Source organism: Balaenoptera physalus (genome assembly GCF_965194825.1).
Source record: "Balaenoptera physalus genome assembly, chromosome: X".
Classification (NCBI taxonomy): Eukaryota; Metazoa; Chordata; class Mammalia; order Artiodactyla; family Balaenopteridae; genus Balaenoptera; species Balaenoptera physalus.
The window spans coordinates 90,631,288-90,653,158 of record NC_138903.1 but is presented as its reverse complement, the minus strand read 5'-3'; the positions used below and the strand labels follow the sequence as shown (position 1 = coordinate 90,653,158).

The following is a 21,871-nucleotide window of genomic DNA, read 5'->3' as shown; positions in this document are numbered from 1 at the left end:
TCCTCTCTATTCCATGTGCTGTCTTATCCTCTTACTCTTCCTTACAGTGGAACATCAGAGAAGGTATGGACTCTGAGCCACAGAAACAGGATCCAGTAGAGAAGAACCAAGTGTGATGTTGAATCTGCTAGAGAGGTTCCTGGAGCAAGAGTGAAGAGATCAGGCCCCATCCCTGGGACATTTCAGGTAAGTCACCACCCTTCCCTCCATTGTCTTGTATACAACAGGATAACAGTACCCAATGCTTCCGACCGCCCAGGAGTATTGTGGAGTTTAGGTATGAGCCCACGTGGGAAAGCAATCTGTGATTGTAGGTGGGAGGGAAGGACCAGTGCACTTTCAAGTAATAATATTAACAGACACACCCCAGATATCATAGAACTCTGGTGCATGGTTCCAGATGCATGGTAGGCATCAGATTAATGCTACACAAATGTCAGCTGTTTAGCTCAGGGTTTTTCCAACTGTGGTCCGTGGACCACCTCATCAAAATTGTCAGGTGGTGCTGGTTAAAATTGCAGATACCTGGGCTCACCCTAGGTTGCTGAACCCAAACCAGGGAGGTGGGGTGGTAGGTATCTACTTTTGAATAATTTCTTCAGTTCATTATGGTACTCACCCAAGTTTGAAAAATACTGCTATAGATTTGCAACAATATCTTCTTAAAATTTTGAATCCTTTGATGTCTAATTTTGTTGTCATTTGTTCCTGACACTCAGCTTTAAATCTGTGCCTGCTCCTTTGTGTCAAATAGGTTAACAATTCCTTGATTTACATAATTTTTATTCAATGATGTGTATGAGAGGCACTGGGGACACAGCACAGAGAACAAGACAGGCAGGATTCCTGGAACTTTCATTATAGTTTGGGAAAACTAGAGGTAAGGAGGTAAATCAATAAACGGGGCAATTTCATATGGGGATTTGCACTTTGAAGAAAATAAACACATAAATAGAATAGAAAATGACTGGGACAGGGATTATTATACAATAGATTATTATCCAATAGTTGTCAGTGAATCTCTTTATCAGGAAGTGACATTTGAGTTGAATCCTGAATGACAAGAGGAAACCAAGGCAGGCTTTTGGGTCATTCACCCTGTGATGTGAGTCACACCAGTTGTTCCAGGAGCAAAGGACAAGCTCAAGTGGCAGTTGCTTGGCAGACAAAGTGCAGATGGTAGGAGATGAGGTCAAGGGCAGACAGGAGCCACATGGTGTGGGCTGTGTAAGGAGTTTGGAGTTTATTCTTAGGATGGAGGGTTAGAGGGTGGGAGTGACATGCTCTGATTCACGTGCTCACAAGGTGACTCTGGCCGCTGTGTGGGGAATGGACTGGACAGGGACAGGATAGCTATGGGGATAACCATTAGGAGAATTTGCAGGGTCCAGGGGAGAGACGAGGATGGATCAGCCCTGAGCTGCAGTGGTGTGCAGAGGATGGGTGGCCTGGACAGGGCATGTTGGAGGTAGGGCAGGAGGGACCTGCAGTGTGTGTGCACGGGAGGTATGTGAGGATAAGGCAGGATCCTGCGTGGGGCCTCAGCTTTATGTTTGGCCATGTGCAGAAATGGTGGTGTGTTTCCTGAGATTAGTTGTTCCAAGTGCTTTTGAGACGTTCTCCAAAGAACTAGGTCATTCAACAGTGATTATAGTGAAATTTAGTGATTTAAATATGCATCAATTGATGAATAGGATTCAGTTGTTAGATCATTAAGCTTTATTAAAGACACATGCAAACTCAGACTATCAAAATGATAAAAATCTCAACTTGTATTTCTAAAAATCATCTAGCATTTATTGAGTTGTTATTGTATGTCTAGTACTGTTCTAAGAGTTTTCATGTATTAATTCTCAGAACAACAACCCCTGAGGTACAGATGATTGTTTTTGCCATTTTACAGAAAAGGAAACAGAGACACTGAGATACTTTCACTCTCCCAAGATCACAGAGAGTACAGTATTCCAATGTCTCTGCAGTTGATTTTTTAAAATAATGTGATTCTTGAACATTTATCCTTGTAAAAACCAAAACACAAGGCAATATTTTTAAAAAGTTTTTTCTTCTATGATCAGTACAGTAAGTCCCCTACATACGAATGAGTTCCATTCCTAGAGCATGTTCATAAGTCCAATTTGTTTGTTAAGTCCAACAGAGTTAGCCTAGGTACCCAGCTAACACAATTGGCTATATAGTACTGTACTGTAATAGGTTTATAATACTTTTCACACAAATAACACATAAAAAACAAACACAAAAAATTTAAAAAATTTTAATCTTACAGTACCTTGAAAAGTATAGTAGTACAGTACAACAACTGGCATACAGGGGCTGGCATAGAGTGAACAGGCAAGAAGAGTTACTGACTGGAGGAGGGAGAGGAGGTGGGAGATGGTAGAGCTGAAGGATCATCAGCAATAGGAGATGGAGGGCAACCTGCAATTTCACTCATGCCTGACGTTGATGGCACAGGTTCTGGTTCCTTGCTGGATTCAATTCTATCTACCCTCTTGAAAAAATAATCCAGTGATAGCTGGGTAGTAGCTCTTTTTTCTTGTTATAGATGACATTGTAGTACAGGATTGCATTCTGAATGGCTGCTGCAACCTTCGTGTACTATTCTACATTTGGGTCCTGTTCCTCAAAAACTAGCAGTGCCTCCTCAAATAAAGAAAATCCTCTTGCCATTTCTTGCATCGTGAATCTCTTTAGTTCTTCAGTTACTTCTTCCTCTTGTCTCTCGTTGTCCTTTCTCTGGGCCTCCAATTCCATCAGGTCATCATTAGTAAGCTCCTCATTTTGCACAGCAAGAGTACTGTACAGTAAAGTACACAAAAGCACAACCACTTGTAGAGGATGCACACACGTGACAATGTACACCAGACACGTGAACTAACTTACGTGACTGGACATGCGAACGCACATTTGCATTTTTGAAAGTTCGCAACTTGAAGGTTTGTATGTAGGGGACTTACTGTACCGTATAATCCTGGTTTTGCAGATGAGACAATTGAGTGACTGTAGGGTGAAATAAAATTATTCAAACTCACACAGTTTGTAAGTGGCAGAACTAGTGGCAGGACTGTGTATCTAGAACCCACACTCTGAACCAGTGCACTTAGGAAGAAGAAAAAAGACCTTTTTTGAACTATCTCAGCCCACAGTGGTTAAGGTTAGGTGGGGTCGTATCTCTTTGTGTGGAAATTATGCTTCAGGAGTCATTTTGTCATATACTAGAGTTTTAAGAAAAACAGAAAGGGAATAATTATGAAAACAAATGCATTGTGTGGATATTTCACAATATCTTTGTTATGGAGATTTGGATATTTTCCACTTTTTTGTCTTATTGAATAATGAGGCTATAAACTTTCTTGAATGGGCTTTTTTTTTTTCATTTCTTGGGTATGTACCTAAGAGTAGCATTTCTGAGTCAAAGGGTATGTGTATGTTCAGTCAGTACTTCCAATGAGTTTTTCAAAGTAGTTGTTCCAATCTATATTCCCCCACAGCAGGATATAAGAGTTCCATTTGCTCCACATCCTTGCCAACACTTGGTATTTTCCACCTTTTTCATTCTTGTTCTTCTACTGTGTGTGCGGTAGTAGCTCATGTGATAGTAGCTCATGTGATTTTAATTTTAATTTCTCTGAAATCTCTTTTTATCTAAAGAACGTCTACCCTCTTTTTTTTTAACCTTCCAGTTTATTTGCTTAAGAAACTATAACTTTTGTCCTGTGAAGTTTGCTTTCTGGATTTTGATGATTGTATCCCTATTGTGTTTTTATGTATTTATTATGTTCTACTGGCCCCCTCCTATTTCCTTTAAATTGGTAAGTAGATTTAGAGGCTTGATCAGATTCAGGTTTTTGGCAAGAGTACCTCAGATGTGGTGGTGCATTTCCTGTTGTGTTATACCTGGGGGCTCATCTTTTGTGGTTGTCTCTCCTTCTGTGTTGTTGAGATTGATCACTGGGTCTTAGGTGTTGTCAGCCTGATCCATCCATTTTCAAATTTTGCATCTGCTTTTCATCACACATTTTTTGCAGCCTCTGAAGTTCATTGCCTAGATCTGCTTTTAAAGGTTGCAGAAAGGTGATGTTTTAATTCTATACTTTGTTCTGCATTTATTAGCTGGAATTCTTCTATAAAGTAACTATGAGGTTACACTGAGGTGTGGTACATACAGGAAGGTAGGAGGAACGTATGTGTAATTATTTTGCATTATTTCCACTTTTCAGAATAATGAGTTCTTTCCCTGGGATCCACCAAAGGTGAGAAGTGAGTTAGTTTGTTTGTTTATTTTAAGTGCCATAGTGAGCTCACAGATGCTTACATATTTGATGTGGTTTAACCCATTGTAGTCATTAATCTTTTTGATGTTCAAATTGTTCTCTTTGTCTGGGGGTGTGCCCTTCAGGTTGGCTTGAGTCTTTTTGATATGCTTTCTGGTATGAGAGTTTGGTCTAGACTCACCTGGTACAGTCCCTGCCCAGACCTAAAAGGAAGCCTGATTCCTTTTAGTGGGACATGTTTTCAGACGACTCAATCTGGGGACTAGAATTGAGCATTGCTACTGGGTTGGTCATTGTTTCTTGAACTTTTCAGCGCATGAAGCAAGAGAATACACATCATTGCCTTGCATCATGGACTGCTCCTCCATCTGCTTGTAGGTAATTTTGTCCGTTTTTGTTTTAACTTTCCATATTTTAAATATGCAAGCAAATGAAATATGTGTATTAGTTTCCTTCCCCATCCAGATTTAAAAGGTGGCACATTCTTCACCAGCACTGTCCAATAGAAATTTCTGCAGAAGTGAAAATGTCCTTTATCTGCACTAACACTATAGCCACTAGCAACAAGTGGCAGCTGAGCACCTAAAATGTGGCCAGGACAATCACTGAATTCTTAGTTTCATTTATTTTTTTTAAAATTAAATTTATATAGCTGTTTCTGGCTAGTGGCTACCATATTAGCAGCAGCTCTATACATTTTTTCTGCACCTTGCTTTCTTCATGTAACATTATATCCTGGTGATCACTCCTTAACAGTCTAGAGAGGGAATCCTCATTGCTTTTTATGGCTGCAGAGTACTCTCTGATGTAGATGTACTTTAGATTACTCAACCAGCCCCCTGTTGGTGGACATTTGTCTTGTTGATAATCTTCTGTTGTTATGGACTGTTCTGTGAGGAATGGCCTTGTGCTTATTATGACTTTTTGTATTTTTGCATTGTTTTGGGGGGATAAATTCTCAAAAGAGAGATTACTGGTTCCAAGACTGAATACCTATGTAATTTTACTAGGTAGTATCAAATCCCCTCTATAGGGCAGTATTATTTTACATTACCACCAGCAATATATGAGAATGTCTATTTCTTCACAGACTATCTAATTGGTAAGAAGAGGTATCTCATTATAGTTATTTTTCTTTGCATTGCTTATCATGAGTTAGGTTGAGCATTTTTCTTGTGTTTAAAGACTTTTTTTTTACTCTTGCATCTACATCTTTTTGGTGAAATACCTGCTTGTATCTATTGCCCCTTTTTTTCTCTTATGTTGTTTTTTGCATCCACTTTTTCATAAGACTTCTACATATTAGGGATATAACTGTTATCTAAATTGTAAGTATTTTTCCCAGTTTTTAATTTTTCATTTTACTTATGTTTTTCTTTAGCCATTCAATTTTTAATGAGAAAACAAATTATACATATCACTCTTTCCCCTTATTACTTCTGGAATTTACATCATAGTTAAACAAGTTTTCTCCACTACCAGGTCATAGGAGAATTTCTCTGACAGTGTACTTTAACAGGCAGGAGATAGAGAAGAGAATTTGGATCATATTAGGGTGTTGGGTATAAGAGGAATGCTGAGGGGAGGTGTCCATCATGTGAGAAGTCTACAAAAACTGTTCCACTAAATCAGGAGAATTAGATGTTTAGACCAGTGTCCCAGTCCTGTGCTTGTATTTGAGAACTTGGTCTCCACTCTTTTCTGTCTCCTGTGGAACTTGGGCCAGGCCTGCTTACTGGTAGAGATCTTACTTGAAGCAGAAACTCCATGTCACCTCACATGAACCTCTCAGATGACTAAATGGAAGGGACCATCCCCTAGGGATAAGACAGACACAAAACCAGTTCTGAAATCTACCACCAGACCTAGACAAGGAGTAAAGAGAAAGTAAAACCCATGAGGAGAATCAAACTGAAATCACACAAGGGTCACTGCATCCTTCACTCTGTATCTGAGAGTGAGATCCTGTCAGAAGGTAGTAGCCCCTTAGTAGTATGCAAAATAACAGACATGAGGATTATAAAATGCCTCAGTTTCCCAAGGTGGCAAACTTTCCCCACTCAACGGCATCATTTCCTGTTTAGATGTTGGTTTTCCAGGACTCGGAGTGAAGCTTGGACTACACTGGCTTGGAATGGAGTCTGTTTTGGGTAGGCACTAACGTCCATCTTGCTCCCTGTGAGCATTTCCAGTTATGCAGGTCTAGAGATCAAGAGAGGGAAGGCGTGGGATGCAAATGTGGAATTGGACTGACAGTGCCTGGTACACAGTAGACTATACACATTAATAAATAAAAGAGATGTAGATGCAGATGTAGATGTAGGAAACAAAACTAAGTATACGTCCTCTCAGTCTTTTAAATACATATGAATTTTACAAAGAGGGTTGGAACTACACTGTACTTTTTTTTTTTTTTTAATTTTGGCTGTGCTGGGTCTTCATTGTGGTGCATGGGCTCTTCGTTGTGGGCTTCTCTCTAGCAGCAGCACGCGGGTTTAGTTGCTCTGTGGCATGTGGGATCTTAGTTCCCCCGACCAGGGATCGAGCCTGTGTCCCTCGCGTTGGAAGGCAGATTCTTAACCACTGGACTACCAGGAAAGTTCCTGTACTTATTTAGTTATCTACTTTTCAGAAACTATTTTGTCTCTATTTCTAAAAATTATGCCTTTTTTGGGGAAAAAATAATCCATAGAAAATGGAGAAAGATGCCACCTGGTGATATGCGTCAGAATCATCAGCCCCCTAAGGGGCTTGGCAAAGGGTGAGGTAATGGAAGGGGGATTGAGGGGTGGGGGGGGTGAATGAATTCCATCGTATAGGCCAAAGCTTTCTGGAACTTTCCACATACTGGTGGTGATCCCTCTATATTTGTGCCCATTCTGGGATTTTGAAGCCCTAAAGCTAGAAGTCCCATCCCATGTGAGCTAAATGGAAGGCTGCATGAGTTGGTATATGAGTAATTGGTATGAAGTTTGAGACATAGAAATACACACATACAGAGAAACAGTGTCAAATAAATTGTTATGATCTGCTTCTTTTACTCATAAAACAGTATGCTATGAACATGTTTCCAAAGCAATGAATATATGAGCATGATATTTATAACCAGATCATAATTATTATGTTTTTAACATTTTATACAATAAATGCTCCATATTTAAAACACTATGGAAATGCAAATTTATAAAATGAAAGTATCCTCTCTCTTCCATCAACCCACACACATTGAATTATTATCAAAGAAATCTTTTTAATGTGTTATTTTCACATAACAGTATATGAACATGTTTCTAAATCAATAAATGGATCTTTGCACTATCATTTTGTGGCTTGGCTTGAAGGTTTTCCTATTTTACAAAACTTTATCTCAATAACTTTTTCAAATTACCAGTTAATACTTTTTGTTTTTTAACAAGCTTTAAACAATATTGAAATGTATATTAAGAAACTGAAATTATTCTATCTCTCCCTCTGCCTCCATCTTCTGCTCATCATAATACAGGTATCATCTTTTAATTTATTGGTGCCTACTCTCCAGATTTTTCTCTGTATGTAATGCACTAACATATTTAATGACACGCACATACACACATTGATGTGTATTCTTTTGCAGAAATAGAATCACATTCTACATACTTTATGACTTCCTTATTTCATTTAATAAAATTCATTTTCATTTAATTTGTTTATTTGACATGGAATGTTTACAAGTATTTATTGGGAATTTATATTGCTTTTTATGCACATTATCACTTGATATCATTGACCTATCTTTATTGTTTGAGTATTTTGCACGTCAAGGTTATAAACCTTATGTCTGAATATAAGTGGTAAATAATTTTCCCAACTTTTCACACACATTTTGATTTTTAATTTTTGTTATTCACATGGTATTTTATATTTTATAGTGATTTTCATTATTTAAAGAGTGCTTCACTCCATTGTTTGAAAAAGTATAACTGAATAGTAATGCTTTGAGGTAATCTGAATGTTAGCTCACAGGACAGAGGGGGAAAAAAACTTAGTCTTTTTGTCATTTTGGGTTTTGAGTCCTGGAGCAGTAATTTATAAGGTTGTTTCCCTAGGTCAAGTTGCTTAATTTTTACTTCTGTTCCCTTATCTGAGTAATAGGGATAATTATTCATCTTAAATAAGTTAGCATTAAATGAGATAAAATGTAAAACCCCTTTCATAAAGTAGCTGTGTACATGTTAATATCCTGCCATTCAGGTTCTCTTTCCAAAGGGTGACAGCTTGTGCTGCTTTCTGGGTCCAGTTCAGCACCTCAAGAATCAGCTAGTCATTGTGGCCCCCACACCCAGTCCTCTTGGCCCACGGAGTAGGATTTCATCCCTACCATCATCTTCATGTCCAATGGGGAGCATGACACAGCCCAGATTCCACATCAGGCGAGTTTTCCACTATCAGTCTTCAAGCTCTGGAATTCTATCATCTAAACAGGAGGCTGCTGGTTGATCTGTGTAGCGGGCAAAGTGTAGACATTTGACCCTGGAAAATTTACATACTCCGTGAGTCTGAGGTTGGCCATCTGTAAAATGGGACTAAGAGTGCATATTTCCAGACTTGTAAGAAGAAAAGGAAATAAAAACCTCAAAGAATATCTGGCATGTAGCAGTATTTTGAGATATATTACTCCTGGCCCATCCTGCCTCCTCTGTCCCATAAGGTAGAAGATTTGAACCAGCATCTGGAATTGTATAAGTAAGAAGTGAACTTTGGTCCCATCTCATCATTTCTTTTTTTTCCACGTGCTTTCCTGTCTCCTTATTTTCCTTCTAGTTTGATATGAGTGAAGCAGTTTCTTATTGAGCCCCAGGAAGAAGAAATAGTGCAGAAGAGAAGGAATAATAATGGGTCAGCTAGACAGAAGATGAGAATCATCAAACATGTGTCCCAGTAGCCAGACCTATCAACAGAGCACAGGACCTTGGGTGAGTCCCTTCCCTCGTGCTAGCCTCGGGCCTAATATAGAAGGGCACTAAATATAGAAACAGTGGTTAGGGGCATGGGCTTTGGAGTCAGAAGGACTGGGATTTGACATTGGGACTCATTACTTGCTGGTTGCATGATCTTAAGAAAGCAGTTTATCTATTATGTGCTCTATGATCATTGGTGTCTTTTATTATTGCTTATTATTGTTATTATTATTATTATTATTATTATTATTCCTACCACCCATCCAAGGGGTGAATGATAGGAGTGAAGATTATACTGCCTGGCATTACAGTGTTCCACCGAACTATGATTTTATAACTGTTGGATAGAGTGATTGACACACAGATAAAAGGAGGTCTATAGACAGCTCACGAGCAGACCCAGACATGTAACATTATTTAATATGTTACAGGTATGGCATTTCCAATCATATATATTGTTCAAGAGTTGGGGCTGGGTTAACTGGTAAAGGCTTCATTACAAATCATAGTTACATCTCATCTTATACCTTGTCATTTAATCAGAAAACTTTCTCTACATGCTAGTACTCAAGGCAAGAATTAAGATAAAAGCAAAACCAAAATAACAACAATAAAAAGGATACTGAATTGTATATAGAGTAAGATAATAGTTATAGGAAATGTGTATGTAATACATTTATATTATGTTTACATATTTACATGCAGAGGAAAATAAGGGAACGAAATAGCATAGTGTGAATTTCAATGATGATGGGATTGCTGGGTATTGATATTTTTTAACACTGCATTTGACTCAAAATGTTAAACATTTGCTAAATGGAGTATGTATTACATTTATGATAAAAAAAACTGAATCCCCTAAAAGTGCTACTACTTATGAAGGATTTCAGATGAAGAGCATAGAACTATAAAATCAATCCAGATTAAGAAAAAACTTTACTCCTCCCTGATTGTATCCCCTTCCTCTCTCCTAGAGATAATTAGTATCCAGAAAGGGATGATTATTATTCCCATGCATCGCTATATCCTTTTATTCCATATGAGAACTTTCCTAAACAAATTATAATATTTTTCTGCATGTTGGCACTACACACACACACACACACACACACACACACACAAAGTGTTCTTATCCTCTAGCTTGCTAAGTTATTTAATATATAACGTGTGCACACACACACTCACATATACACACATATGTATATGTGTATATATATATTTATATGTGTGTATGTGTGTTTATGTGTCTATCTCCTGGTCCTTACACTCAAAGGAGTGATGTGAGGAGTTCAAGGGTAAAATTTCATCAAGATCCCAGCACAGTATTTGGCACATCGTCCACAACACCAATGTTTGCTTCCTTTCTATCCTAACTTCCAATCTTTAACAGGGTTGTTGTTTATTAACCTCAATAGCATTACTATATTTGAGTGAGCATTTGGGGATGTAAGAAAAGGAAAGGAACCGCGCACCTAACTATATTACGTAGGAATTTCAGTGCCATCTCTGTGATATGCAGTGTAATGGAGTTGGGCTGGGGAAAAATCCTCATTCTTTCCAGTGAATAATAGTGCTTTTCCCGTCCTCTGTTGGTGACCTGAGGGTTCGGGACCTACTTGGAGTTCTAGGAAGAGGTGACTGGGGGTTGGCAGGGAGGGACACTGGAACAAGAATCAGGATCTCTTTCTGGGTCCCAGAGCCTGAGCCACCCAAGGTGAGTTCCTTCCCCTGCTGTGTGTTATGAAGCATGTGTCACTATTCATACCTCTACTGACTCAGGGGCTACAGAGGTCATGTTTATGATTTCACACATTCTTGTTCCTTGTGGTGTTCTGGTCACCTCTGTAGAACCCTCTTAATTTATAAAGAGGAGGAAGTTGTCAGAGACTCTGCAAAGAGGAGCTGGGCCTGGGACAGTGGGCCAGACTTATGGGGGCTGTATGGGAGAAAGTGGGGGGGAAGTCCACCCTGACTGGAGTGAAGAGTGGGGGCTCCCGGGTGAGGAGACAGAGCTCAGAGGTAACTGATGGGACACTCCAGGGGTCTGAGGCTGTCCAGGTATAGGACTGATTGGGGAAGGAACACATTCGCTTCCATGGGACACTACATAGCCCCTTTATACACTGAAATGGGACAACGATGGTAAGGAGGAAAGTGCCCTGCTGGTGTGTTGCTGGTCCGTGGGGGCAGAGAAGAACCGGGAGCACAGACAGTAGGGAAGCTGAGTTGATGCTCAGTTCCCTAAACCTCCATTAAAGTAGGAAGCAGACATCAAGTGGAAGGATTCACGACTAATGGATCCCCCACACCATCTGGAAACCATACACCCTCTAGTTTCTCTCTGACCCCAGGTTCCATGGACTCCATCTGCCAGCGAGGTTCTACCTGCCTCCTGAAGTCACATTCTTAACCAGAACACTCTGTCCACCTGTTAGCTCTTCCCACACTCTCCTTTGTTTCATCTCTGCGTCATCCCTGAGGTCACTCAGGCTTTTCTCCTCCTTTGTTGCTTTCCTCCTTTCATCCGTTCAGTGAGGTGTATCACAACACAGCACTGCTCTGACAAGTTTAGGCTTTTTTTTAAAAAAACACATATTTTTCTTGTGCACTTATCATTTCTGCAGAGTTAAGATCTGACCCTTGCCCCAAACAGATCTTTTTTGACAAAACCCCTCCTCCCTTCTGCTTGGGTAACTCTTTGCTGTTGTAGACTCATGGGCTCAGTATACTTAATTAAATGTGTTATCATCCATACTTCCTGACCTTTTTCAACCCTGTTCAGTAGAGTCTCTGCACAGGATTTCTCCTGGGATATAATAGTTTGTTTCTGGATTTCAGCCATGTCATCTGCACACGTTCTTTCATAGACAGTTGGCCCTATCACTGGATCTTTTTTGGAGGGCTTCAGTAGTTTACCATGTGGGCCCACAATGCCTCTTTCCTTGCCTCTAAATTCATCTCTCTGCCAACTTACAGAAGGTAGGGATTAATGAAGATGCAGGGTAAAATTCTTGGGCTTCCCTGAGTCCCTTGGCGTTGGAATAGAAGCATTTAATAACCAGGGAGTGGATATTACAGAATGCAGTTGGTGGTGTTAGAACAGATTTGAAACGTCTGAAAAGCACTGCATTCTGATAGAGATATTTTCTAAGGGCAGAGGAAAGAGCATGATACCAAAGTAAGTGAGTGTTCATGGAGATGATGTAGAGATTTTAATTATCATTTAGAATCTGGGGAATATTTGTGCCCTTATCCTAGGATATCTTTCATTCATTCACTGATTCATATCTACATGGGTATTAGGTAGCTCAAATAGTGGTGAGTATCTGCATGCCCAACTCTTTCCATTGTGTGATCAACAAAGTTCCATTATTATCCACCTTTTGTAGTAGAATAGTCTTCAGTATTTTCTCTACATTCATTGAGAACCACATAACATAGTGTAATACTTTTTGATTCAACCATTAAACAGAATTTTAGAAATTTCAAGAGGAAAAGGAAAAGCTACTATGTTTATATTTTTGCTCTTTCCAATTTTCTTTCCTCCTTACTGACATTCTAAGAGCACCTCTATTATCAATTCCTTTCTGTCTTAAGAACTTCCTTTAGCCATTCGTTTACTTTACATTCTGCTGGTGATAAATTCTCTTCATTTTCCTTCATCCGACAATGTCTTTGCATACCCCACCTTTCCTGAAGGATAACATAACCACCGGATATAGAATTTTAGGTTAACAGTTTTCTTTCAGCACTTGAAAAATGTTGTGCCACTTCCTTCTATACTCCATGGTTTCTGATGAAAAAATTGCTGTTATTTGAATTGTTTTTTTCCTTTAGATAACGCATTATTTCTCTCTCCCTGCTTTCAAATTTTTTCCGATTTTTTTGGGGGGTTTGTCTTTAATATTTTCCTAAGTTTGATCATGATGTGTGTTTCATGGATTTCTTTGGAACAATTCTTTTTGGGGTTCGCTCAGCTTCTTGAACCTCTAGGTTTATGTCTTTTGCTCAACTTGAAATTTGTTAGCCATAATTTCTTCAAACACTTTTTCTCCCATGCACTTTTTCTCCTCTCCTTCCAAGAAAAAATGACATGAGTATCACATCTTTTGTTTATGGTCCCATAGGTAGGTCCCCGAGGCATTGTTTTATATTTTTTTAGTCTATTTTTCTCAGTCGTTAAAGTTGGGTTGTTGCTGTTGTTCTGCCTTCACATTAACTTTCCTCTTTCCTCTCCATTCTGCAGTTACATCCATCCATTGAATTTCTATTTCAGTATGTTTCAGTTCTAAAATTTCCATGTTTTGTGACCACCTAGAGGGGTGGGATAGGGAGGGTGGGAGGGAGGGAGACGCAAGAGGGAAGAGATATGGGGATATATATATATATATATATATATATATATGTATAACTGATTCACTTTGTTATAAAGCAGAAACTAACACACCATTTTAGAGCAATTATACTCCAATAAAGATGTTAAAAAATAAATTAATTAATTTAATTAAATAAAATTTCCATTTGGTTCTTCTGTGTATCTTCCATTTCTTTGCTGAGACTTTCTACTTTTTTCATTTGTTTCAAGCATGTTTGTATTTTCTCATTGCAATATTTTTTGAAACATTTTTATGATGACTACTTTAAAATTTACGTTAGAAAATTCCAGTATTATTATCTTGGTGGTGTTGTTTGTCGATTATATTTTTTCACTCAATTAAGATTTTTTTATTTTTTTGGATAGAAGAGTTTTGATTATATCCAGGACATTTTGGGTATTATGTTATGAGACTGTGTCTTATTTAAGTCATCTGTTTTAGCAAGGCTTCAGTGACACCATGCCAATGGGGGAAAGGGATCACAGTCTCATAGCAGCCAGGTGAGGATGAAAGTCCAGGTTCACCACTCAGTCTTCTCTGACTCAGGAGTTGGAGGGTAGAGAGGGAGAGGAAGGGGTGCCTGCCTCATTAGTGCTTGGTAGAGGTGGAATTTCAGGCTCCCCACCAGGCCTCCACCTACACTACCCTGGCTGGGAGAGGGAGCACACCTCCTTACTGTTCCGTATGTGGCCTCCATTGACACCATCCCAGGGGGAGGGGGTGTTCATTACTGCCAGGTGGGGATAAAAGTCCAGGTTCCCCACTCAGGCTCTACTAACATGGGGGATGGGGCAGGCATGGGGGTGGAAGGGAAGTGGAGCCCTGTTACTACTGCTTGGTGGAAGAAGGATTTCACTCCCCACCAGGTCTCCACCGACACCACCCAGGTAGGAGTGGGAAGGCACTTCTTGCCTGCCTTCCTTGTGGCCTGCCCTGACACTGTGGAGGGGAGGAGGGCTCCTCATCGGATGGTCGTGAAAGTTCCACTGTTTCGCTTGGCTTCGGGTGGCACCAGCCCAGAGAGGGGAAGGGTGCCTTCCCTTCCATGAGAGAGGAGGGGAAGGGGAGCCTAATTTTCACTGGATGTGGGTGGAAGTCAGACTCCTTGCATGGTCTCCACTGACACCATGGGTGGGGTGTGTGCTCATTTCCACCAGGTGGGGATGAAAGCCCTTCCTTCCCATGGGGTCTTCTCTGATACCACCCCAAAGAGTGGGGAGGGGTATTTGTTTATAATCAAGTGAGCATGGAGTCCACATTTCCCACTCAGTCTTTGCTGCCATGGTGAGGGCGCAGCTGTGTTTCATTCTGTGATTTTAGGGCAGTTGTTGTCTAAAAGCTTTGTTTCTTGCTAGGTTCCTCCTTTTTCTGGTTCTGTGTCTAAATACAGCAGGCTTTTCTTAGAGCTCTTTTTGTCTTTTCCTTTTGGTGTTTTATGGTCTCATGCTTCTCCAGCACCCCATCTGGTGTGTATGAGGTAAAAATAAAGCCAAGGGAATTCACTGCCTTATTACTTGGATCTCAAAGTCCCCAGCCAGTCTGACTTTTTTCTTTTCACTTTTCAGAGGCATCTTATATTTGTTTTACCTGTAATATCCAGGATTTTTAGCATACCTAGCCAAAGTAATAGGGAGAAGTGTGTCTATTAAATCTTGTCCCCCAAACAAAAGTCATTTCCTTTTATTTTTTAATATAACTACAAGTGTATATACAGTTGACCCTTGAACAATACAGATTTGTCCACTTATACATGGATTTTTTTTTTCAGTGGTAAATACTGCAATACTATTTGATCCAAAGTTGGTTGAACCACAGATACGGAACCACAGATACAGAGGACCCATGGATATGGAGGAACTGAGTATATGGAGGGCCAACTATGAGTTTTGTGCAGGTTTTCGACTGTGTGGAGGGTCAGTGCCCCTTGTCCCTGTGTTGTTCAAGGGTCAGCTGTATTTGAATTCCCCCAATTCTTAGATTAAAAAAATACCATGCTATATACCTTTGTGTACATGGACTTTTTCTCTTAGCAGTATATCCTGGATGTCCCACCGTAGCTTTATGTGGAGCTATTCATAATTCTTCTTTGAGCTTACTTAGTATATACTGTGGGTTGTGTGATAGTTCATCCAGCACAGAATTGATGGATATTTAAGTTGCTTCCATTTTTTCTTATACAAGTAGTGCCTCAGTGAATATCTGTATTTATATCTGTCATCTTTTTGTGTCATTACCCATATATCTTTAGTATATAGATATAATGTTTCTGGAAATGGGATTTCTTAGTCAAAGCATAAGAACATATATAATTTTGCTAGGTATAATCAAATTCCCTTTTATAGTGGTTGCATTACTTTCCTATAGCTACCGTAATAAATAACTACAAGCCTGGTATCTATAAAAAACAGAAATTAATTCACTCACTAGTTTAGAGGTCAGAAGTCCAAAATTAGTTTCACTGGGCCAAACTCAAGGTGTCAGCAGCATGACGCTCCTTCTGGAGGCTCTAGAGGAGAATCTGTTCCTTGCCTCTTCAAGCTTCTCTTGGCTGCTGACATTCCTTGGCTTGTGCCTGTGTCACTCCAACCTTTGCATCCCTGGTCACATTGCCTTCTCCTTTTGTGTCTGTGTCAATTCTCCCTCTGCCTCTCTGTTGTAAAGACACTTATGATTGCCTCTAGGGCCTGGATAATCAGGATAATCTCTCCATTTCAAAATCCTTAACTTCATCACATTTGCAAAGACGCTTTTTCCAAATATAGTAAGATTTATAGGTTCCAGAGATTAGGATCTGATATCTTTTTTTTAAAAATTTATTTATTTTGTTTATTTTTGGCTATGTTAGGTCTTTGCTGCTGCACACGGGCTTTCTCTAGTTGTGGCGAGCGAAGGCTACTCTTCGTTGCGGTGCGCGGGCTTCTCATTGCGGTGGCTTCTCTTGTTGTGGAGCACGGGCTCTAGGCACATGGGCTTCAGTAGTTGTGGCTCACGGGCTCAGTAGTTGTGGCTCGTGGGCTCTAGAGCGCAGGCTCAGTAGTTGTGGCACATGGGCTTAGTTGCTCCATGGCATGTGGGATCTTCCCGGACCAGGGCTTGAACCTGTGTCCCCTGTGTTGTCAGGTGGATTCTTAACTACTGCACCACCAGGGAAGCCCTAGGATCTGATATCTTTGGAAACAAATATTAAACCTACTACGGTAATCATAACCTTTTGCATCGCCGTGAGCAGTATGTGAAAGGACATGTGTTTTTTTACATCCTCATCAAATGAGTGTGTTGATAATCTTTTGGATTTGCCAATCTAATAGTTTAGAAATGGTATCTTACTGTAGTTTTAATTGCATCTCCCTTACTAAAAGCAAGTTTGAGCATCTTTTACATATGTTTAAAGACAATTTGCATTTTTTCCATTAATTGTTTATTTCTTCCATGTCTGTGATAGGGTTGTTGTTTATTAATGACTGTTTTTTAATGACTCTGATAAGCTTCTATATAGAAGGAATATCAACAGTTTGTTAGATATTAGTTACACATATTTTTCTTGTGTCTTTTTAATTGTCTAGCATGTTTTATGGCATGCCAAATTGTTATTGTTATTTTTATGTAGTCAAATTTACTAATCTTTTTTCCTTAATGTGCTTGAATTTTGAGTCGTAGTTAGGAAAGTTCTCCTTCCCATAAAAGAGACTTTAACATGAATATCTCATAGAGATCAATTGAATTTGAAGCAGAAGTAAATGAAATATATGCATATTTATATGATGGATAAGCTTTGCTGACATTCTTATAGGATGAGATACCTGAGGATGTTGAGGAAGAGGAAGTAATCATCCTTTCAATACTTATTTTTAAACAATAAGGGGAGTTTTCTCATTTAACAAGAAATCTGGCAGAAAGCCAATTCCATGATTGGTTTAATTTAGCTGTTCCAACAGTGTCATCAAGGACACAGGTTCTTTCCATCATCAGTGTGTTGGTTTGTCTGGCTCTCGTGATCTCAAGATGGCTGCCATAGTTCCAGGCTTCACACCCAATTAACAACATTCAGAGACAGAAAAAGAGTGTCAGCATGCTTCTCTTTCCCACCCTCCTCTTTTGTTATTTGTGGCAAAATATACATAACAAATTTATCATTTTAACCATATTTAAATATACAGTTCAGTGGCATTTAGTGCATTCACATTGTTGTACAACCATTGCCACTTCCTATTTCCGGAACTTTTTTATCATCCCAAACTGAAACTCTGTACCCATTAAAAAATAACTCTCTGTTATCTGCTCCCCGAAGCCCTGGTAACCACTATTCTACTTTCTGTCTCTATGACTTATTATTATATGTATTTCATATAAAAGAAATAATACAATATCTGTCCTTTAGTGTATGGAATATTTCACTTAGCATAATGTCTTCAAGGTTCACTCATGTTGTAGCATGTATCAGAATTTCATTCCATTTTAAGGCTGAATAATATTCCATCGTATGCATATACCACAATTTGTTTCTCCATTCATCTGTCAATGGACATTTGAGTTGTTTCTGCCTTCTGACTATTGTGAATAGTCTAAGAGCTTTGTTGTGCAAATATCTGTTTGAGTGCTGCTTTTAATTATTTGTGGTATATACCCAGAAGTGTAATTGCTGGATCATATGAAAATTCTTTGTTTAATTTTTTTGGGGAGCCATCATCCTGTTTTCTACAGCAGCTGCACCATTTTATATTCCCACCAGCAAGGCACAAAGTAATGATTTCTCGACATCCTCACCAACACTTGCTAATTTCTGGTTTTTGTTATTTATTAATTTTTAATTGAAGTGTAGTTGATTTAGGATATTTTAGTTTCAGGTGTACAACATAGTGATTCAATATTTTTATAGACTATACTCCATTTAAATTTATTACAAAACAATGGCTATATTCCCTGTGCTGTACAATATTTATATCCTTGTTGCTTATCTCTTTTATAACATAGCAGTTCATATCACTTAATCCCATACCTCTCTCTTGCTCCTCCCCTCTGCCCTCTCCCCATACTGGTAACCACCAGTTTGTTCTCTGTGAGTCTTTTTTGTTATATACATTTGTTTTACTTTTTAGATTCCACATATAAGTGATAACATAGGTTGTCTTTCTTGGTCTGACTTATTTCACCAAGTATAATACTCTCTAGGTCCATCACGTTGTTGCAAATGGCAGAATTTCATTCTTTTTTATGGCTGTGTAATATATATATATATATCCCAAATATTCTTTGTCCATTTATCTGTTGATGGCCACTTAGGTTGTTTTCATATCTTGGCTATTGTATATAATGCTGCTATGAACATTGGGGTGCACGTATCTTTTCAGATTAGTGTTTTCATTTTCTTCAGATATAAAAAAAAAAGAATTGCTGGATCATACAGTAGTTCTATTTTTAGTTTATTAGGAAACTCCATACTGTTTTCCAAGGTGGACGCACCAATTTACATTCACACCAACAGTGTACAAGGGTTCCCTTTCCTCCAAATCTATGCTAACATTTGCTATTTGTAGACTTTTTGATGATAGCCATTCTGATAGGTGTGAGGTGATGCCTAATTGTGGTTTTGAGTTGCATTTCTCTCATGATTAGTGACGTTGAGCATCTTTTCATGTGCCTGTTAGCCATCTGTATGTCTTCTTCGCAAAAATGTCTATTCTGTTTGTTTTTTTTATTAATAGCCATCCTAATGGGTGTAAGGTTGTTCTCATTGTGGTTTGGATTTGCATTTTCCTAATGATTAGTAATGTTGAGCATCTTTTCAAATACTCATTGGCTATTTGTACATATTTTTTGGAGAAATGTCTATTCAATTTCTTTGCCCAGTTTTTAATCAAATTGTTCATTTTGTTGTTGTTATAGGAATTCCTTGTATGTTCTGGATGTTAATCCCTTATCAGATATATTATTTGCAAATATTTTCTCCCATTCTTTGTGTTGCCTTTTCACTCTGTTGATGGTGTCCTTTGAGGCATGAAAGTTATTGATGAAGTTCAATTTATTTATTTTATCTTTTGTTTCCTGTGCTTTTGGTGTCATTTCTGAGGAGTTGTTGCCAAATCCAACATCATGAAGCTTCTCCCCTATGTTTTCTTCTGAGTTTTATAGTTTTAGTTCTTACATTTGTCTTTGATTTATTTTGAGTTAATTTTTGTATATGGTGTAAGATAAATGCCCAACTTCATTCTTTTGCATGTGGATATCAGTTTTCTCAGTACCATTTATTGAAAACACTGTCCTTTCCCCATTGAATGGTCTTGCACCCTTGTTGAAAATCATTTGACCATAGGGGTGAGTGTATATTTCTGGGTTGTCTCTTACATTCCATTGATCTATGTGTCTGTCTGTATGATAATAGCACACTGTTTTGATTATTATATTTTTGAAATAAATTTGATATGAGGAATTTGTGTCCTCCAAATTTGTTCTTCTTTTTCAAGGTTGTTTTGGCTATTCTGCATCCCTTAAGATTCTATATGAATTTTAGGATACGTTTTTAAAATTTCTCCAACAACATAATTGAAATTTTGATAGAGATTACACTGAATCTGTATATCACTTTGGGTAGTTTTGACAATTTAACAATACTAAATCTTCTAATCCATGAACACAGGATATCTTTCCATTTATTTATGTTCTCTTTAATTTCCTTCAACAATGTTCTGTAGTTTTCAGTTTGCAAGTCTTTTGCCTCCTTGGTTAAGGTTATTCCTAGAGTATTTTATTCTTCTTAGTGTAAATGTAATTGTAACTGTAATTTTTCATAAATTCCTTTTTGGATTATTTATTTTTAATGTATGGAAATATAATTTATTTTTGCAGGTTGATATTGTATCCAGTTTTGCTGAATTAACTTATTAGTTCTAATAATTTTTTTGTGTGTGGAATCTTTAGGGTTTTCTACATGTCAGATCATATCATCTCTGAACAGAGATAGTTGAACTTCTTCCTTTCCAATTTGGATACTTATTATTTCTTTTGCTTGCCTAATTGCTCCGGCTAGAGCTTCCAAAACTATGTTGCACAGTAGTGGTGAAAATGGGCATCCTTCTCCTATTCCTGATCTTAGTGGAAAAGCTTTTGTTTTCACCATTGAGTGTGATGTTAGTTGTGGGTTTTCATATATGGCATTTATTATGTTAAGGTGGTTTCCTTCTATTCCTAGTTTGTTGAGTGTTTTTATCATGAAAGGGTACTGAATTCTATCAAATGCTTTTTAAACATGAATTGATTGTGTGTTTTTTACCTTCATTCTGTTAATGTGGTATATTACATTGTTTAGTTTTTGAATGGTGAACCACACTTGTATTCCATGAATAAATCCCACTTTGTCATTGTGTATAATCCTTCTATATGCTTCTGAATTTGGTTTGCTAACATTTTTTAGGATATCTGTATCAATATAAGGGATATTGGCCAAGTATTCTTTTCTTGTAGTGTATATGTCTGGTTTTGGTATCAGAATAATATTGGTCTTACAAAATGAGTTAAGAAGTGTTCCCTCTTCTTCAATACTTTGAGAATATTTGAAAATAGACCATTTTCTTATAGCAGTTTTAGGTTCCCAGAAAAATTGACAGAAAATTAAAGAGTTCCCATATGACCCCTTCTCCAGCACACACACAGCCTCTCTCACTATCAAAATTCCACACCAGTGTGGCACATCAATGAACCCACATTGACACATCATTATCACCCAAAGTCCATAGCTTACATTAGGGTTCACTCTTGGTGTTGTACAGTCTGTGGGTTTAGGCAAATATATGCTGAGATATGTCCACAACTGTAATATCATACAGAAAAATTTCACTGCCCTAAAGTTGTTCTATGCCCAACCTATTCATCCCTCCCTTCCCCCAACCACTGGCGATCACTGATCTTTTTACTGTCTCCATATTCATGCCATTGCCAGAATGTCATATAGTTGGAATCATACAATGTGTAGCCTTTTCTGATCGACTTCTTTAATTTAGTAATATGCATTTAAAGTTCATCCATGTCTTTTCAAGGCTTGATGGGTCATTTCTTTTTAGCAATGAATAATATTCCATTGTATAAATGTACCACAATTTATCCATTCACCTACTGAAGGACATCTTGATTGCTTCCAAGTTTAGGCAATTATGGATAAAACTGCTATAAACATCCTTGTGCAGGTTTCTGTGTGGACATAAGTTTTCAACATATTTGGGTAAATCCTAAGGAGTGCAATTGCTAGATCATGAGGTAAGAGTATGTTTAGCTT

At 38.3% G+C, this 21,871-nt stretch overlaps 1 long non-coding RNA gene across 1 annotated transcript in view; it reads left to right on the top strand.

Moving 5' to 3' along the window:
- LOC309653270 overlaps positions 1–21,871 on the top strand; it is a 44,636-nt gene that overhangs the window by 11,246 nt on the left and 11,519 nt on the right. Inside the window, exons 2-4 of the long non-coding RNA XR_014259056.1 lie at positions 48–186; positions 8,523–8,701; positions 9,093–9,244. This is a non-coding gene — a long non-coding RNA (uncharacterized lncRNA). The remainder of the gene's footprint in view (positions 1–47; positions 187–8,522; positions 8,702–9,092; positions 9,245–21,871) is intronic.